Raw genomic sequence first — 15,850 nt, forward strand, 5'->3', positions numbered from 1 at the left:
TTTGTGTAAGCCAGGGCGGGATCAGCCAGCGGCAGCTTCCCGCATGTGCGATTCATTTGCAGTCTGGACGCAATTGACCTTTTCTTTACACTGTTCTAATGAAAGTACATTTTCATAATATCAGCTAGCTTCCATAAACGTCAAACAAGGATTGAACCCACGTGCTTCAGTTTACAAAAACAGATGACTTAGCACATCTATTTCCTTATTAAAATGTCAACATTCTGGAAAGTGGAAGTTGTGCAAATGCTAATTTAACAACTAAATATACTCATCAGAGAAGTTGTGGATTAACTTCAGACCGCATACACTTCAAGTATTAGCTCTACCGTAGAGACACATCCCCTTACAATAAATTAGCAGGGTTGCCATATTGAGACAACTTGCCTTTTCTTCAAATTCCTCCAGTTAAAGAACCTCTCCATGGTACCAACTAATTTTCAGCAAGGCACAGATGGGATTTGAACCCATGATCTTCGTTTTACAAGACCGACGCCTTGCCACTTGGCCACCATGCCAATCTACGCTGCAAAATATTTATCAACATTCTGGAAAGTAGTAGTTGTGTAATGTGAATTTGGCACACAAATAAACTCAGTGGAGAACCTTGGGATTGAACCAAGGACCTCATGCATAAATAGCATGCACTCCCCCTCTGAGCTTCCATCCCATGTTATTCGCAGGTAAAATGCAATATTAATACAATGTACTTTTTATATACACCACTCCATTGAATCTACAATGAAATGATAGCAGCAATTCTTAATACAAGTATGGACAGTCATCGAACCCATGAACTTCAGTTTTTGAAAATGATGCAATTGAATTTGGCAACCACTTCTGTTTCCTGCTGAGAATTTCAACATTCTGGAAAGTAGGAGATGGGCCATTGCAAAGGTTTCAATGGAGAAGCTGGGGATTGAACCCAGGACCTCATACATGCAAAGCATGCGCTCTACCGCTGAGCTACATCCCCTTTCTGGGAAAAAGAGAAATGTTTCTTGTTTTTTTAAATTTCACCTTTATATAACCAGGTAAGCTAGTTGAGAACAAGTTTTCATTTACAACTGCGACCTAGCCAAGATAAAGGAAAGCAGCGCAACACAAACAACAACACAGAGTTACAGATGGAATAATAAAGAGTACAGTCAATAACACAATAGAAGAAAAAAAAGAAAGTCTATATACAGTGCGTGCAAATGGAGGTAGGGCAATAAATAGGCCATAGTAGCGAAGTAATTACAATTTAGCAAATGAACACTGGAGTGATAGATGAGCAAATGATGATGTGCAAGTAGAAATACTGGTGTGCAAAGAGCAGAATGTAAATTAAAACAATATGGGGATGAGGTAGGTAGATTGGGTGGGCTATTTACAGATGGGCTATGTACAGCTGCAGCGATCAGTTAGCTGCTCAGATAGCCGATGTTTAAAGTCAGCAGTGTTGCCAACACCTCAGTAAGGAAAGTAGCTATTGGCTGTCCTAAAAGTCGCTAGAAGTTGCTAAAACATGTCATCACCTAATTTGCAGAATTGGCAATGTGCATGTAAATGTGAAGGACACTGTAGGAGTGAGGAATAACATTGTGGGAGAGACAAAAAGTGAGTAAAAAACTCCCTAAATATGAAAGGGGATGTAAAATGAACTTTCAAATGAACTTTCCAAATGAACTTTCTTCTATCGATCCTTGTTTTTTTATGATACAATTCCAACCCTCGTCCTTTACCCGGCTGGCTTGAGACCGGCAAAAGTGAACCAAAAGAGACATACTGGCGGAGCGGAGCTACTTAGTTTTTCATGACCTTTTTATTTTATTCTTTGTTTTTAGTTTTTCAGTTTAGTTTTCTTAATTTGTTTTGGTTTTTAACCTTACCACTTAGGAGCCTAAAACATTTGACATTTTTAACCTTAACATTTAGAAAAAATAAATGGTATACAATCGACATTAGCAATCTAAATGGACCAAAAAGAGACAATAGAAAAAAATGGCAATGGCAATGTGAGAAAATTACGGTCACTAGTCTGGCTCTAAATCAGGTTAATTGTGTTTTTTTTTTTGTGTAAGCCAGGGCGGGATCAGCCAGCGGCAGCTTCCCGCATGTGCGATTCATTTGCAGTCTGGACGCAATTGACCTTTTCTTTACACAGTTCTAATGAAAGTACATTTTCATAATATCAGCTAGCTTCCATAAACGTCAAACAAGGATTGAACCCACGTGCTTCAGTTTACAAAAACAGATGACTTAGCACATCTATTTCCTTATTAAAATGTCAACATTCTGGAAAGTGGGAGTTGTGCAAATGCTAATTTAACAACTAAATATACTCATCAGAGAAGTTGTGGATTAACTTCAGACCGCATACACTTCAAGTATTAGCTCTACCGTAGAGACACATCCCCTTACAATATATTAGCAGGGTTGCCATATTGAGACAGCTTGCCTTTTCTTCAAATTCCTCCAGTTAAAGAACCTCTCCATGGTACCAGCTAATTTTCAGCAAGGCACAGATGGGATTTGAACCCATGATCTTCGGTTTACAAGACCGACGCCTTGCCACTTGGCCACCATGCCAATCTACGCTGCAAAATATTTATCAACATTCTGGAAAGTAGTAGTTGTGTAATGTGAATTTGGCACACAAATAAACTCAGTGGAGAACCTAGGGATTGAACCAAGGACCTCATGCATAAATAGCATGCACTCCCCCTCTGAGCTTCCATCCCATTTTATTTGCAGGTAAAATGCAATATTAATACAATCTACTTTTTATATACACCACTCCATTGAATCTATAATGAAATGATAGCAGCAATTCTTAATACAAGTATGGACAGTCATCGAACCCATGAACTTCAGTTTTTGAAAATGATGCAATTGAAGTTGGCAACCATACCACTTCTGTTTCCTGCTGAGAATTTCAACATTCTGGAAAGTAGGAGATGGGCCATTGCAAAGGTTTCAATGGAGAAGCTGGGGATTGAACCCAGGACCTCATACATGCGAAGCATGCGCTCTACCGCTGAGCTACATCCCCTTTCTGGGAAAAATAGAAATGTTTCTTGTTTTTTTTAAATGTCACCTTTATATAACCAGGTAAGCTAGTTGAGAACAAGTTTTCATTTACAACTGCGACCTAGCCAAGATAAAGGAAAGCAGCGCAACACAAACAACAACACAGAGTTACAGATGGAATAATAAAGAGTACAGTCAATAACACAATAGAAGAAAAAAAAGAAAGTCTATATACAGTGCGTGCAAATGGAGGTAGGGCAATAAATAGGCCATAGTAGCGAAGTAATTACAATTTAGCAAATGAACACTGGAGTGATAGATGAGCAAATGATGATGTGCAAGTAGAAATACTGGTGTGCAAAGAGCAGAATGTAAATTAAAACAATATGGGGATGAGGTAGGTAGATTGGGTGGGCTATTTACAGATGGGCTATGTACAGCTGCAGCGATCAGTTAGCTGCTCAGATAGCCGATGTTTAAAGTCAGCAGTGTTGCCAACACCTCAGTAAGGAAAGTAGCTATTGGCTGTCCTAAAAGTCGCTAGAAGTTGCTAAAACATGTCATCACCTAATTTGCAGAATTGGCAATGTGCATGTAAATGTGAAGGACACTGTAGGAGTGAGGAATAACATTGTGGGAGAGACAAAAAGTGAGTAAAAAACTCCCTCAGGTTAATTGTGTTTTTTTTTTTGTGTAAGCCAGGGCGGGATCAGCCAGCGGCAGCTTCCCGCATGTGCGATTCATTTGCAGTCTGGACGCAATTGACCTTTTCTTTACACAGTTCTAATGAAAGTACATTTTCATAATATCAGCTAGCTTCCATAAACGTCAAACAAGGATTGAACCCACGTGCTTCAGTTTACAAAAACAGATGACTTAGCACATCTATTTCCTTATTAAAATGTCAACATTCTGGAAAGTGGGAGTTGTGCAAATGCTAATTTAACAACTAAATATACTCATCAGAGAAGTTGTGGATTAACTTCAGACCGCATACACTTCAAGTATTAGCTCTACCGTAGAGACACATCCCCTTACAATATATTAGCAGGGTTGCCATATTGAGACAGCTTGCCTTTTCTTCAAATTCCTCCAGTTAAAGAACCTCTCCATGGTACCAGCTAATTTTCAGCAAGGCACAGATGGGATTTGAACCCATGATCTTCGGTTTACAAGACCGACGCCTTGCCACTTGGCCACCATGCCAATCTACGCTGCAAAATATTTATCAACATTCTGGAAAGTAGTAGTTGTGTAATGTGAATTTGGCACACAAATAAACTCAGTGGAGAACCTAGGGATTGAACCAAGGACCTCATGCATAAATAGCATGCACTCCCCCTCTGAGCTTCCATCCCATTTTATTTGCAGGTAAAATGCAATATTAATACAATCTACTTTTTATATACACCACTCCATTGAATCTATAATGAAATGATAGCAGCAATTCTTAATACAAGTATGGACAGTCATCGAACCCATGAACTTCAGTTTTTGAAAATGATGCAATTGAAGTTGGCAACCATACCACTTCTGTTTCCTGCTGAGAATTTCAACATTCTGGAAAGTAGGAGATGGGCCATTGCAAAGGTTTCAATGGAGAAGCTGGGGATTGAACCCAGGACCTCATACATGCGAAGCATGCGCTCTACCGCTGAGCTACATCCCCTTTCTGGGAAAAATAGAAATGTTTCTTGTTTTTTTTAAATGTCACCTTTATATAACCAGGTAAGCTAGTTGAGAACAAGTTTTCATTTACAACTGCGACCTAGCCAAGATAAAGGAAAGCAGCGCAACACAAACAACAACACAGAGTTACAGATGGAATAATAAAGAGTACAGTCAATAACACAATAGAAGAAAAAAAAGAAAGTCTATATACAGTGCGTGCAAATGGAGGTAGGGCAATAAATAGGCCATAGTAGCGAAGTAATTACAATTTAGCAAATGAACACTGGAGTGATAGATGAGCAAATGATGATGTGCAAGTAGAAATACTGGTGTGCAAAGAGCAGAATGTAAATTAAAACAATATGGGGATGAGGTAGGTAGATTGGGTGGGCTATTTACAGATGGGCTATGTACAGCTGCAGCGATCAGTTAGCTGCTCAGATAGCCGATGTTTAAAGTCAGCAGTGTTGCCAACACCTCAGTAAGGAAAGTAGCTATTGGCTGTCCTAAAAGTCGCTAGAAGTTGCTAAAACATGTCATCACCTAATTTGCAGAATTGGCAATGTGCATGTAAATGTGAAGGACACTGTAGGAGTGAGGAATAACATTGTGGGAGAGACAAAAAGTGAGTAAAAAACTCCCTAAATATGTTTGGAACTACAAATGAACTTTCTTCTGTCGATCCTTGTTTTTTTATGATTCAATTCCAACCCTCGTCCTTTACCCGGCTGGCTTGAGACCGGCAAAAGTGAACCAAAAGAGACATACTGGCGGAGCGGAGCTACTTAGTTTTTCATGACCTTTTTATTTTATTCTTTGTTTTTAGTTTTTCTAGTCTGGCTCTAAATCAGGTTAATTGTGTGTTTTTTTTTGTGTAAGCCAGGGCGGGATCAGCCAGCGGCAGCTTCCCGCATGTGCGATTCATTTGCAGTCTGGACGCAATTGACCTTTTCTTTACACTGTTCTAATGAAAGTACATTTTCATAATATCAGCTAGCTTCCATAAACGTCAAACAAGGATTGAACCCACGTGCTTCAGTTTACAAAAACAGATGACTTAGCACATCTATTTCCTTATTAAAATGTCAACATTCTGGAAAGTGGGAGTTGTGCAAATGCTAATTTAACAACTAAATATACTCATCAGAGAAGTTGTGGATTAACTTCAGACCGCATACACTTCAAGTATTAGCTCTACCGTAGAGACACATCCCCTTACAATAAATTAGCAGGGTTGCCATATTGAGACAACTTGCCTTTTCTTCAAATTCCTCCAGTTAAAGAACCTCTCCATGCTACCAACTAATTTTCAGCAAGGCACAGATGGGATTTGAACCCATGATCTTCGGTTTACAAGACCGACGCCTTGCCACTTGGCCACCATGCCAATCTACACTGCAAAATATTTATCAACATTCTGGAAAGTAGTAGTTGTGTAATGTGAATTTGGCACACAAATAAACTCAGTGGAGAACCTTGGGATTGAACCAAGGACCTCATGCATAAATAGCATGCACTCCCCCTCTGAGCTTCCATCCCATGTTATTCGCAGGTAAAATGCAATATTAATACAATGTACTTTTTATATACACCACTCCACTACAATGAAATGATAGCAGCAATTCTTAATACAAGTATGGACAGTCATCGAACCCATGAACTTCAGTTTTTGAAAATGATGCAATTGAATTTGGCAACCATACCACTTCTGTTTCCTGCTGAGAATTTCAACATTCTGGAAAGTAGGAGATGGGCCATTGCAAAGGTTTCAATGGAGAAGCTGGGGATTGAACCCAGGACCTCATACATGCGAAGCATGCGCTCTCCCCTTTCTGGGAAAAAGAGAAATGTTTCTTGTTTTTTTTAATTTCACCTTTATATAACCAGGTAAGCTAGTTGAGAACAAGTTTTCATTTACAACTGCGACCTAGCCAAGATAAAGGAAAGCAGCGCAACACAAACAACAACACAGAGTTACAGATGGAATAATAAAGAGTACAGTCAATAACACAATAGAAGAAAAAAAAGAAAGTCTATATACAGATAAAGATAAAGGAAAGCAGCGCAACACAAACAACAACACAGAGTTACAGATGGAATAATAAAGAGTACAGTCAATAACACAATAGAAGAAAAAAAAGAAAGTCTATATACAGTGCGTGCAAATGGAGGTAAGGCAATAAATAGGCCATAGTAGCGAAGTAATTACAATTTAGCAAATGAACACTGGAGTGATAGATGAGCAAATGATGATGTGCAAGTAGAAATACTGGTGTGCAAAGAGCAGAATGTAAATTAAAACAATATGGGGATGAGGTAGGTAGATTGGGTGGGCTATTTACAGATGGGCTATGTACAGCTGCAGCGATCAGTTAGCTGCTCAGATAGCCGATGTTTAAAGTCAGCAGTGTTGCCAACACCTCAGTAAGGAAAGTAGCTATTGGCTGTCCTAAAAGTCGCTAGAAGTTGCTAAAACATGTCATCACCTAATTTGCAGAATTGGCAATGTGCATGTAAATGTGAAGGACACTGTAGGAGTGAGGAATAACATTGTGGGAGAGACAAAAAGTGAGTAAAAAACTCCCTAAATATGTTTGGAACTACAAATGAACTTTCTTCTGTCGATCCTTGTTTTTTTATGATACAATTCCAACCCTCGTCCTTTACCCGGCTGGCTTGAGACCGGCAAAAGTGAACCAAAAGAGACATACTGGCGGAGCGGAGCTACTTAGTTTTTCATGACCTTTTTATTTTATTCTTTGTTTTTAGTTTTTCTAGTCTGGCTCTAAATCAGGTTAATTGTGTGTTTTTTTTTGTGTAAGCCAGGGCGGGATCAGCCAGCGGCAGCTTCCCGCATGTGCGATTCATTTGCAGTCTGGACGCAATTGACCTTTTCTTTACACTGTTCTAATGAAAGTACATTTTCATAATATCAGCTAGCTTCCATAAACGTCAAACAAGGATTGAACCCACGTGCTTCAGTTTACAAAAACAGATGACTTAGCACATCTATTTCCTTATTAAAATGTCAACATTCTGGAAAGTGGGAGTTGTGCAAATGCTAATTTAACAACTAAATATACTCATCAGAGAAGTTGTGGATTAACTTCAGACCACATACACTTCAAGTATTAGCTCTACCGTAGAGACACATCCCCTTACAATATATTAGCAGGGTTGCCATATTGAGACAACTTGCCTTTTCTTCAAATTCCTCCAGTTAAAGAACCTCTCCATGGTACCAGCTAATTTTCAGTAAGGCACAGATGGGATTTGAACCCATGATCTTCGGTTTACAAGACCGACGCCTTGCCACTTGGCCACCATGCCAATCTATGCTGCAAAATATTTATCAACATTCTGGAAAGTAGTAGTTGTGTAATGTGAATTTGGCACACAAATAACCTCAGTGGAGAACCTTGGGAACCAAGGACCTCATGCATAAATAGCATGCACTCCCCCTCTGAGCTTCCATCCCATTTTATTTGCAGGTAAAATGCAATATTAATACAATGTACTTTTTATATACACCACTCCATTGAATCTACAATGAAATGATAGCAGCAATTCTTAATACAAGTATGGACAGTCATCGAACCCATGAACTTCAGTTTTTGAAAATGATGCAATTGAAGTTGGCAACCATACCACTTCTGTTTCCTGCTGAGAATTTCAGCATTCTGGAAAGTGATAGATGAGCAAATGATGATGTGCAAGTAGAAATACTGGTGTGCAAAGAGCAGAATGTAAATTAAAACAATATGGGGATGAGGTAGGTAGATTGGGTGGGCTATTTACAGATGGGCTATGTACAGCTGCAGCGATCAGTTAGCTGCTCAGATAGCCGATGTTTAAAGTCAGCAGTGTTGCCAACACCTCAGTAAGGAAAGTAGCTATTGGCTGTCCTAAAAGTCGCTAGAAGTTGCTAAAACATGTCATCACCTAATTTGCAGAATTGGCAATGTGCATGTAAATGTGAAGGACACTGTAGGAGTGAGGAATAACATTGTGGGAGAGACAAAAAGTGAGTAAAAAACTCCCTAAATATGTTTGGAACTACAAATGAAGTTTCTTCTGTCGATCCTTGTTTTTTTATGATACAATTCCAACCCTCGTCCTTTACCCGGCTGGCTTGAGACCGGCAAAAGTGAACCAAAAGAGACATACTGGCGGAGCGGAGCTACTTAGTTTTTCATGACCTTTTTATTTTATTCTTTGTTTTTAGTTTTTCAGTTTAGTTTTCTTAATTTGTTTTGGTTTTTAACCTTATGGTCCACTTAGGAGCCTAAAACATTTGACATTTTTAACCTTAACATTTAGAAAAAAGAAATGGTATACAATCGACATTAGCAATCTAAATGGACCAAAAAGAGACAATAGAAAAAAATGGCAATGGCAATGTGAGAAAATTACGGTAACTAGTCTGGCTCTAAATCAGGTTAATTGTGTGTTTTTTTTTGTGTAAGCCAGGGCGGGATCAGCCAGCGGCAGCTTCCCGCATGTGCGATTCATTTGCAGTCTGGACGCAATTGACCTTTTCTTTACACTGTTCTAATGAAAGTACATTTTCATAATATCAGCTAGCTTCCATAAACGTCAAACAAGGATTGAACCCACGTGCTTCAGTTTACAAAAACAGATGACTTAGCACATCTATTTCCTTATTAAAATGTCAACATTCTGGAAAGTGGGAGTTGTGCAAATGCTAATTTAACAACTAAATATACTCATCAGAGAAGTTGTGGATTAACTTCAGACCACATACACTTCAAGTATTAGCTCTACCGTAGAGACACATCCCCTTACAATATATTAGCAGGGTTGCCATATTGAGACAACTTGCCTTTTCTTCAAATTCCTCCAGTTAAAGAACCTCTCCAGGGTACCAGCTAATTTTCAGCAAGGCACAGATGGGATTTGAACCCATGATCTTCGGTTTACAAGACCGACGCCTTGCCACTTGGCCACCATGCCAATCCACGCTGCAAAATATTTATCAACATTCTGGAAAGTAGTAGTTGTGTAATGTGAATTTGGCACACAAATAAACTCAGTGGAGAACCTTGGGATTGAACCAAGGACCTCATGCATAAATAGCATGCACTCCCCCTCTTAGCTTCCATCCCATTTTATTTGCAGATAAAATGCAATATTAATACAATGTACTTTTTATATACACCACTCCATTGAATCTATAATGAAATGATAGCAGCAATTCTTAATACAAGTATGGACAGTCATCGAACCCATGAACTTCAGTTTTTGAAAATGATGCAATTGAAGTTGGCAACCATACCACTTCTGTTTCCTGCTGAGAATTTCAACATTCTGGAAAGTAGGAGATGGGCCATTGCAAAGGTTTCAATGGAGAAGCTGGGGATTGAACCCAGGACCTCATACATGCGAAGCATGCGCTCTACCGCTGAGCTACATCCCCTTTCTGGGAAAAAGAGAAATGTTTCTTGTTTTTTTTAAATGTCACCTTTATATAACCAGGTAAGCTAGTTGAGAACAAGTTTTCATTTACAACTGCGACCTAGCCAAGATAAAGGAAAGCAGCGCAACACAAACAACAACACAGAGTTACAGATGGAATAATAAAGAGTACAGTCAATAACACAATAGAAGAAAAAAAAGAAAGTCTATATACAGTGCGTGCAAATGGAGGTAGGGCAATAAATAGGCCATAGTAGCGAAGTAATTACAATTTAGCAAATGAACACTGGAGTGATAGATGAGCAAATGATGATGTGCAAGTAGAAATACTGGTGTGCAAAGAGCAGAATGTAAATTAAAACAATATGGGGATGAGGTAGGTAGATTGGGTGGGCTATTTACAGATGGGCTATGTACAGCTGCAGCGATCAGCTAGCTGCTCAGATAGCCGATGTTTAAAGTCAGCAGTGTTGCCAACACCTCAGTAAGGAAAGTAGCTATTGGCTGTCCTAAAAGTCGCTAGAAGTTGCTAAAACATGTCATCACCTAATTTGCAGAATTGGCAATGTGCATGTAAATGTGAAGGACACTGTAGGAGTGAGGAATAACATTGTGGGAGAGACAAAAAGTGAGTAAAAAACTCCCTAAATATGTTTGGAACTACAAATGAACTTTCTTCTGTCGATCCTTGTTTTTTTATGATACAATTCCAACCCTCGTCCTTTACCCGGCTGGCTTGAGACCGGCAAAAGTGAACCAAAAGAGACATACTGGCGGAGCGGAGCTACTTAGTTTTTCATGACCTTTTTATTTTATTCTTTGTTTTTAGTTTTTCAGTTTAGTTTTCTTAATTTGTTTTGGTTTTTAACCTTATGGTCCACTTAGGAGCCTAAAACATTTGACATTTTTAACCTTAACATTTAGAAAAAAGAAATGGTATACAATCGACATTAGCAATCTAAATGGACCAAAAAGAGACAATAGAAAAAAATGGCAATGGCAATGTGAGAAAATTACGGTAACTAGTCTGGCTCTAAATCAGGTTAATTGTGTTTTTTTTTTTGTGTAAGCCAGGGCAGGATCAGCCAGCGGCAGCTTCCCGCATGTGCGATTCATTTTGCAGTCTGGACGCAATTGACCTTTTCTTTACACTGTTCTAATGAAAGTACATTTTCATAATATCAGCTAGCTTCCATAAACGTCAAACAAGGATTGAACCCACGTGCTTCAGTTTACAAAAACAGATGACTTAGCACATCTATTTCCTTATTAAAATGTCAACATTCTGGAAAGTGGGAGTTGTGCAAATGCTAATTTAACAACTAAATATACTCATCAGAGAAGTTGTGGATTAACTTCAGACCACATACACTTCAAGTATTAGCTCTACCGTAGAGACACATCCCCTTACAATATATTAGCAGGGTTGCCATATTGAGACAACTTGCCTTTTCTTCAAATTCCTCCAGTTAAAGAACTGGTACCAGCTAATTTTCAGTAAGGCACAGATGGGATTTGAACCCATGATCTTCGGTTTACAAGACCGACAGATGGGATTTGAACCCATGATCTTCGGTTTACAAGACCGACGCCTTGCCACTTGGCCACCATGCCAATCTACACTGCAAAATATTTATCAACATTCTGGAAAGTAGTAGTTGTGCAATGTGAATTTGGCACACAAATAAACTCAGTGGAGAACCTTGGGAACCAAGGACCTCATGCATAAATAGCATGCACTCCCCCTCTGAGCTTCCAACCCATTTTATTTGCAGGTAAAATGCAATATTAATACAATGTACTTTTTATATACACCACTCCATTGAATCTATAATGAAATGATAGCAGCAATTCTTAATACAAGTATGGACAGTCATCGAACCCATGAACTTCAGTTTTTGAAAATGATGCAATTGAAGTTGGCAACCATACCACTTCTGTTTCCTGCTGAGAATTTCAACATTCTGGAAAGTAGGAGATGGGCCATTGCAAAGGTTTCAATGGAGAAGCTGGGGATTGAACCCAGGACCTCATACATGCGAAGCATGCGCTCTACCGCTGAGCTACATCCCCTTTCTGGGAAAAAGAGAAATGTTTCTTGTTTTTTTTAATTTCACCTTTATATAACCAGGTAAGCTAGTTGAGAACAAGTTTTCATTTACAACTGCGACCTAGCCAAGATAAAGGAAAGCAGCGCAACACAAACAACAACACAGAGTTACAGATGGAATAATAAAGACTACAGTCAATAACACAATAGAAGAAAAAAAAGAAAGTCTATATACAGTGCGTGCAAATGGAGGTAGGGCAATAAATAGGCCATAGTAGCGAAGTAATTACAATTTAGCAAATGAACACTGGAGTGATAGATGAGCAAATGATGATGTGCAAGTAGAAATACTGGTGTGCAAAGAGCAGAATGTAAATTAAAACAATATGGGGATGAGGTAGGTAGATTGGGTGGGCTATTTACAGATGGGCTATGTACAGCTGCAGCGATCAGTTAGCTGCTCAGATAGCCGATGTTTAAAGTCAGCAGTGTTGCCAACACCTCAGTAAGGAAAGTAGCTATTGGCTGTCCTAAAAGTCGCTAGAAGTTGCTAAAACATGTCATCACCTAATTTGCAGAATTGGCAATGTGCATGTAAATGTGAAGGACACTGTAGGAGTGAGGAATAACATTGTGGGAGAGACAAAAAGTGAGTAAAAAACTCCCTAAATATGTTTGGAACTACAAATGAACTTTCTTCTGTCGATCCTTGTTTTTTTATGATACAATTCCAACCCTCGTCCTTTACCCGGCTGGCTTGAGACCGGCAAAAGTGAACCAAAAGAGACATACTGGCGGAGCGGAGCTACTTAGTTTTTCATGACCTTTTTATTTTATTCTTTGTTTTTAGTTTTTCAGTTTAGTTTTCTTAATTTGTTTTGGTTTTTAACCTTATGGTCCACTTAGGAGCCTAAAACATTTGACATTTTTAACCTTAACATTTAGAAAAAAGAAATGGTATACAATCGACATTAGCAATCTAAATGGACCAAAAAGAGACAATAGAAAAAAATGGCAATGGCAATGTGAGAAAATTACGGTAACTAGTCTGGCTCTAAATCAGGTTAATTGTGTTTTTTTTTTGTGTAAGCCAGGGCAGGATCAGCCAGCGGCAGCTTCCCGCATGTGCGATTCATTTTGCAGTCTGGACGCAATTGACCTTTTCTTTACACTGTTCTAATGAAAGTACATTTTCATAATATCAGCTAGCTTCCATAAACGTCAAACAAGGATTGAACCCACGTGCTTCAGTTTACAAAAACAGATGACTTAGCACATCTATTTCCTTATTAAAATGTCAACATTCTGGAAAGTGGGAGTTGTGCAAATGCTAATTTAACAACTAAATATACTCATCAGAGAAGTTGTGGATTAACTTCAGACCACATACACTTCAAGTATTAGCTCTACCGTAGAGACACATCCCCTTACAATATATTAGCAGGGTTGCCATATTGAGACAACTTGCCTTTTCTTCAAATTCCTCCAGTTAAAGAACTGGTACCAGCTAATTTTCAGTAAGGCACAGATGGGATTTGAACCCATGATCTTCGGTTTACAAGACCGACAGATGGGATTTGAACCCATGATCTTCGGTTTACAAGACCGACGCCTTGCCACTTGGCCACCATGCCAATCTACGCTGCAAAATATTTATCAACATTCTGGAAAGTAGTAGTTGTGCAATGTGAATTTGGCACACAAATAAACTCAGTGGAGAACCTTGGGAACCAAGGACCTCATGCATAAATAGCATGCACTCCCCCTCTGAGCTTCCAACCCATTTTATTTGCAGGTAAAATGCAATATTAATACAATGTACTTTTTATATACACCACTCCATTGAATCTATAATGAAATGATAGCAGCAATTCTTAATACAAGTATGGACAGTCATCGAACCCATGAACTTCAGTTTTTGAAAATGATGCAATTGAAGTTGGCAACCATACCACTTCTGTTTCCTGCTGAGAATTTCAACATTCTGGAAAGTAGGAGATGGGCCATTGCAAAGGTTTCAATGGAGAAGCTGGGGATTGAACCCAGGACCTCATACATGCGAAGCATGCGCTCTACCGCTGAGCTACATCCCCTTTCTGGGAAAAAGAGAAATGTTTCTTGTTTTTTTTTATTTCACCTTTATATAACCAGGTAAGATAGTTGAGAACAAGTTTTCATTTACAACTGCGACCTAGCCAAGATAAAGGAAAGCAGCGCAACACAAACAACAACACAGAGTTACAGATGGAATAATAAAGACTACAGTCAATAACACAATAGAAGAAAAAAAAGAAAGTCTATATACAGTGCGTGCAAATGGAGGTAGGGCAATAAATAGGCCATAGTAGCGAAGTAATTACAATTTAGCAAATGAACACTGGAGTGATAGATGAGCAAATGATGATGTGCAAGTAGAAATACTGGTGTGCAAAGAGCAGAATGTAAATTAAAACAATATGGGGATGAGGTAGGTAGATTGGGTGGGCTATTTACAGATGGGCTATGTACAGCTGCAGCGATCAGTTAGCTGCTCAGATAGCCGATGTTTAAAGTCAGCAGTGTTGCCAACACCTCAGTAAGGAAAGTAGCTATTGGCTGTCCTAAAAGTCGCTAGAAGTTGCTAAAACATGTCATCACCTAATTTGCAGAATTGGCAATGTGCATGTAAATGTGCATGTAAATGGTAAGCTAGTTGAGAACAAGTTTTCATTTACAACTGCGACCTAGCCAAGATAAAGGAAAGCAGCGCAACACAAACAACAACACAGAGTTACAGATGGAATAATAAAGAGTACAGTCAATAACACAATAGAAGAAAAAAAAGAAAGTCTATATACAGATAAAGATAAAGGAAAGCAGCGCAACACAAACAACAACACAGAGTTACAGATGGAATAATAAAGAGTACAGTCAATAACACAATAGAAGAAAAAAAAGAAAGTCTATATACAGTGCGTGCAAATGGAGGTAAGGCAATAAATAGGCCATAGTAGCGAAGTAATTACAATTTAGCAAATGAACACTGGAGTGATAGATGAGCAAATGATGATGTGCAAGTAGAAATACTGGTGTGCAAAGAGCAGAATGTAAATTAAAACAATATGGGGATGAGGTAGGTAGATTGGGTGGGCTATTTACAGATGGGCTATGTACAGCTGCAGCGATCAGTTAGCTGCTCAGATAGCCGATGTTTAAAGTCAGCAGTGTTGCCAACACCTCAGTAAGGAAAGTAGCTATTGGCTGTCCTAAAAGTCGCTAGAAGTTGCTAAAACATGTCATCACCTAATTTGCAGAATTGGCAATGTGCATGTAAATGTGAAGGACACTGTAGGAGTGAGGAATAACATTGTGGGAGAGACAAAAAGTGAGTAAAAAACTCCCTAAATATGTTTGGAACTACAAATGAACTTTCTTCTGTCGATCCTTGTTTTTTTATGATACAATTCCAACCCTCGTCCTTTACCCGGCTGGCTTGAGACCGGCAAAAGTGAACCAAAAGAGACATACTGGCGGAGCGGAGCTACTTAGTTTTTCATGACCTTTTTATTTTATTCTTTGTTTTTAGTTTTTCTAGTCTGGCTCTAAATCAGGTTAATTGTGTGTTTTTTTTTGTGTAAGCCAGGGCGGGATCAGCCAGCGGCAGCTTCCCGCATGTGCGATTCATTTGCAGTCTGGATG

The 15,850-nt window shown here is 38.9% G+C and overlaps 14 non-coding genes across 14 annotated transcripts; all 14 read right to left on the reverse strand.

Annotated features, from left to right (window-relative positions):
* Nucleotides 1-446: 446 nt before the first annotated feature.
* trnat-ugu (transfer RNA threonine (anticodon UGU)) lies at nt 447-518 on the reverse strand. Its single transcript has one exon. It is a non-coding gene; the product is annotated as a tRNA-Thr (tRNA).
* A 386-nt stretch (nt 519-904) lies between these two features.
* On the reverse strand, nt 905-976 carry trnaa-ugc (transfer RNA alanine (anticodon UGC)). Its single transcript has one exon. It is a non-coding gene; the product is annotated as a tRNA-Ala (tRNA).
* Nucleotides 977-2,502: 1,526 nt separating this feature from the next.
* On the reverse strand, nt 2,503-2,574 carry trnat-ugu (transfer RNA threonine (anticodon UGU)). Its single transcript has one exon. It is a non-coding gene; the product is annotated as a tRNA-Thr (tRNA).
* Nucleotides 2,575-2,965: 391 nt separating this feature from the next.
* On the reverse strand, nt 2,966-3,037 carry trnaa-cgc (transfer RNA alanine (anticodon CGC)). The gene has a single exon. It is a non-coding gene; the product is annotated as a tRNA-Ala (tRNA).
* A 1,112-nt stretch (nt 3,038-4,149) lies between these two features.
* trnat-ugu (transfer RNA threonine (anticodon UGU)) lies at nt 4,150-4,221 on the reverse strand. The gene has a single exon. It is a non-coding gene; the product is annotated as a tRNA-Thr (tRNA).
* A 391-nt stretch (nt 4,222-4,612) lies between these two features.
* Nucleotides 4,613-4,684, reverse strand: trnaa-cgc (transfer RNA alanine (anticodon CGC)). Its single transcript has one exon. It is a non-coding gene; the product is annotated as a tRNA-Ala (tRNA).
* Nucleotides 4,685-6,001: 1,317 nt separating this feature from the next.
* trnat-ugu (transfer RNA threonine (anticodon UGU)) lies at nt 6,002-6,073 on the reverse strand. The gene has a single exon. It is a non-coding gene; the product is annotated as a tRNA-Thr (tRNA).
* Nucleotides 6,074-7,944: 1,871 nt separating this feature from the next.
* Nucleotides 7,945-8,016, reverse strand: trnat-ugu (transfer RNA threonine (anticodon UGU)). The gene has a single exon. It is a non-coding gene; the product is annotated as a tRNA-Thr (tRNA).
* Nucleotides 8,017-9,588: 1,572 nt separating this feature from the next.
* On the reverse strand, nt 9,589-9,660 carry trnat-ugu (transfer RNA threonine (anticodon UGU)). The gene has a single exon. It is a non-coding gene; the product is annotated as a tRNA-Thr (tRNA).
* Nucleotides 9,661-10,051: 391 nt separating this feature from the next.
* Nucleotides 10,052-10,123, reverse strand: trnaa-cgc (transfer RNA alanine (anticodon CGC)). The gene has a single exon. It is a non-coding gene; the product is annotated as a tRNA-Ala (tRNA).
* A 1,499-nt stretch (nt 10,124-11,622) lies between these two features.
* trnat-ugu (transfer RNA threonine (anticodon UGU)) lies at nt 11,623-11,736 on the reverse strand. Its single transcript has 2 exons — nt 11,701-11,736; nt 11,623-11,658 (listed from the first exon to the last, which is right to left on the reverse strand). It is a non-coding gene; the product is annotated as a tRNA-Thr (tRNA).
* Nucleotides 11,737-12,123: 387 nt separating this feature from the next.
* On the reverse strand, nt 12,124-12,195 carry trnaa-cgc (transfer RNA alanine (anticodon CGC)). The gene has a single exon. It is a non-coding gene; the product is annotated as a tRNA-Ala (tRNA).
* Nucleotides 12,196-13,692: 1,497 nt separating this feature from the next.
* On the reverse strand, nt 13,693-13,806 carry trnat-ugu (transfer RNA threonine (anticodon UGU)). Its single transcript has 2 exons — nt 13,771-13,806; nt 13,693-13,728 (listed from the first exon to the last, which is right to left on the reverse strand). It is a non-coding gene; the product is annotated as a tRNA-Thr (tRNA).
* A 387-nt stretch (nt 13,807-14,193) lies between these two features.
* Nucleotides 14,194-14,265, reverse strand: trnaa-cgc (transfer RNA alanine (anticodon CGC)). The gene has a single exon. It is a non-coding gene; the product is annotated as a tRNA-Ala (tRNA).
* Nucleotides 14,266-15,850: the final 1,585 nt, after the last annotated feature.

This window comes from Oncorhynchus mykiss, chromosome 25, assembly GCF_057628025.1.
Source record: "Oncorhynchus mykiss isolate SJ-2025 chromosome 25, ASM5762802v1, whole genome shotgun sequence".
Lineage (NCBI taxonomy): Eukaryota > Metazoa > Chordata > Actinopteri > Salmoniformes > Salmonidae > Oncorhynchus > Oncorhynchus mykiss.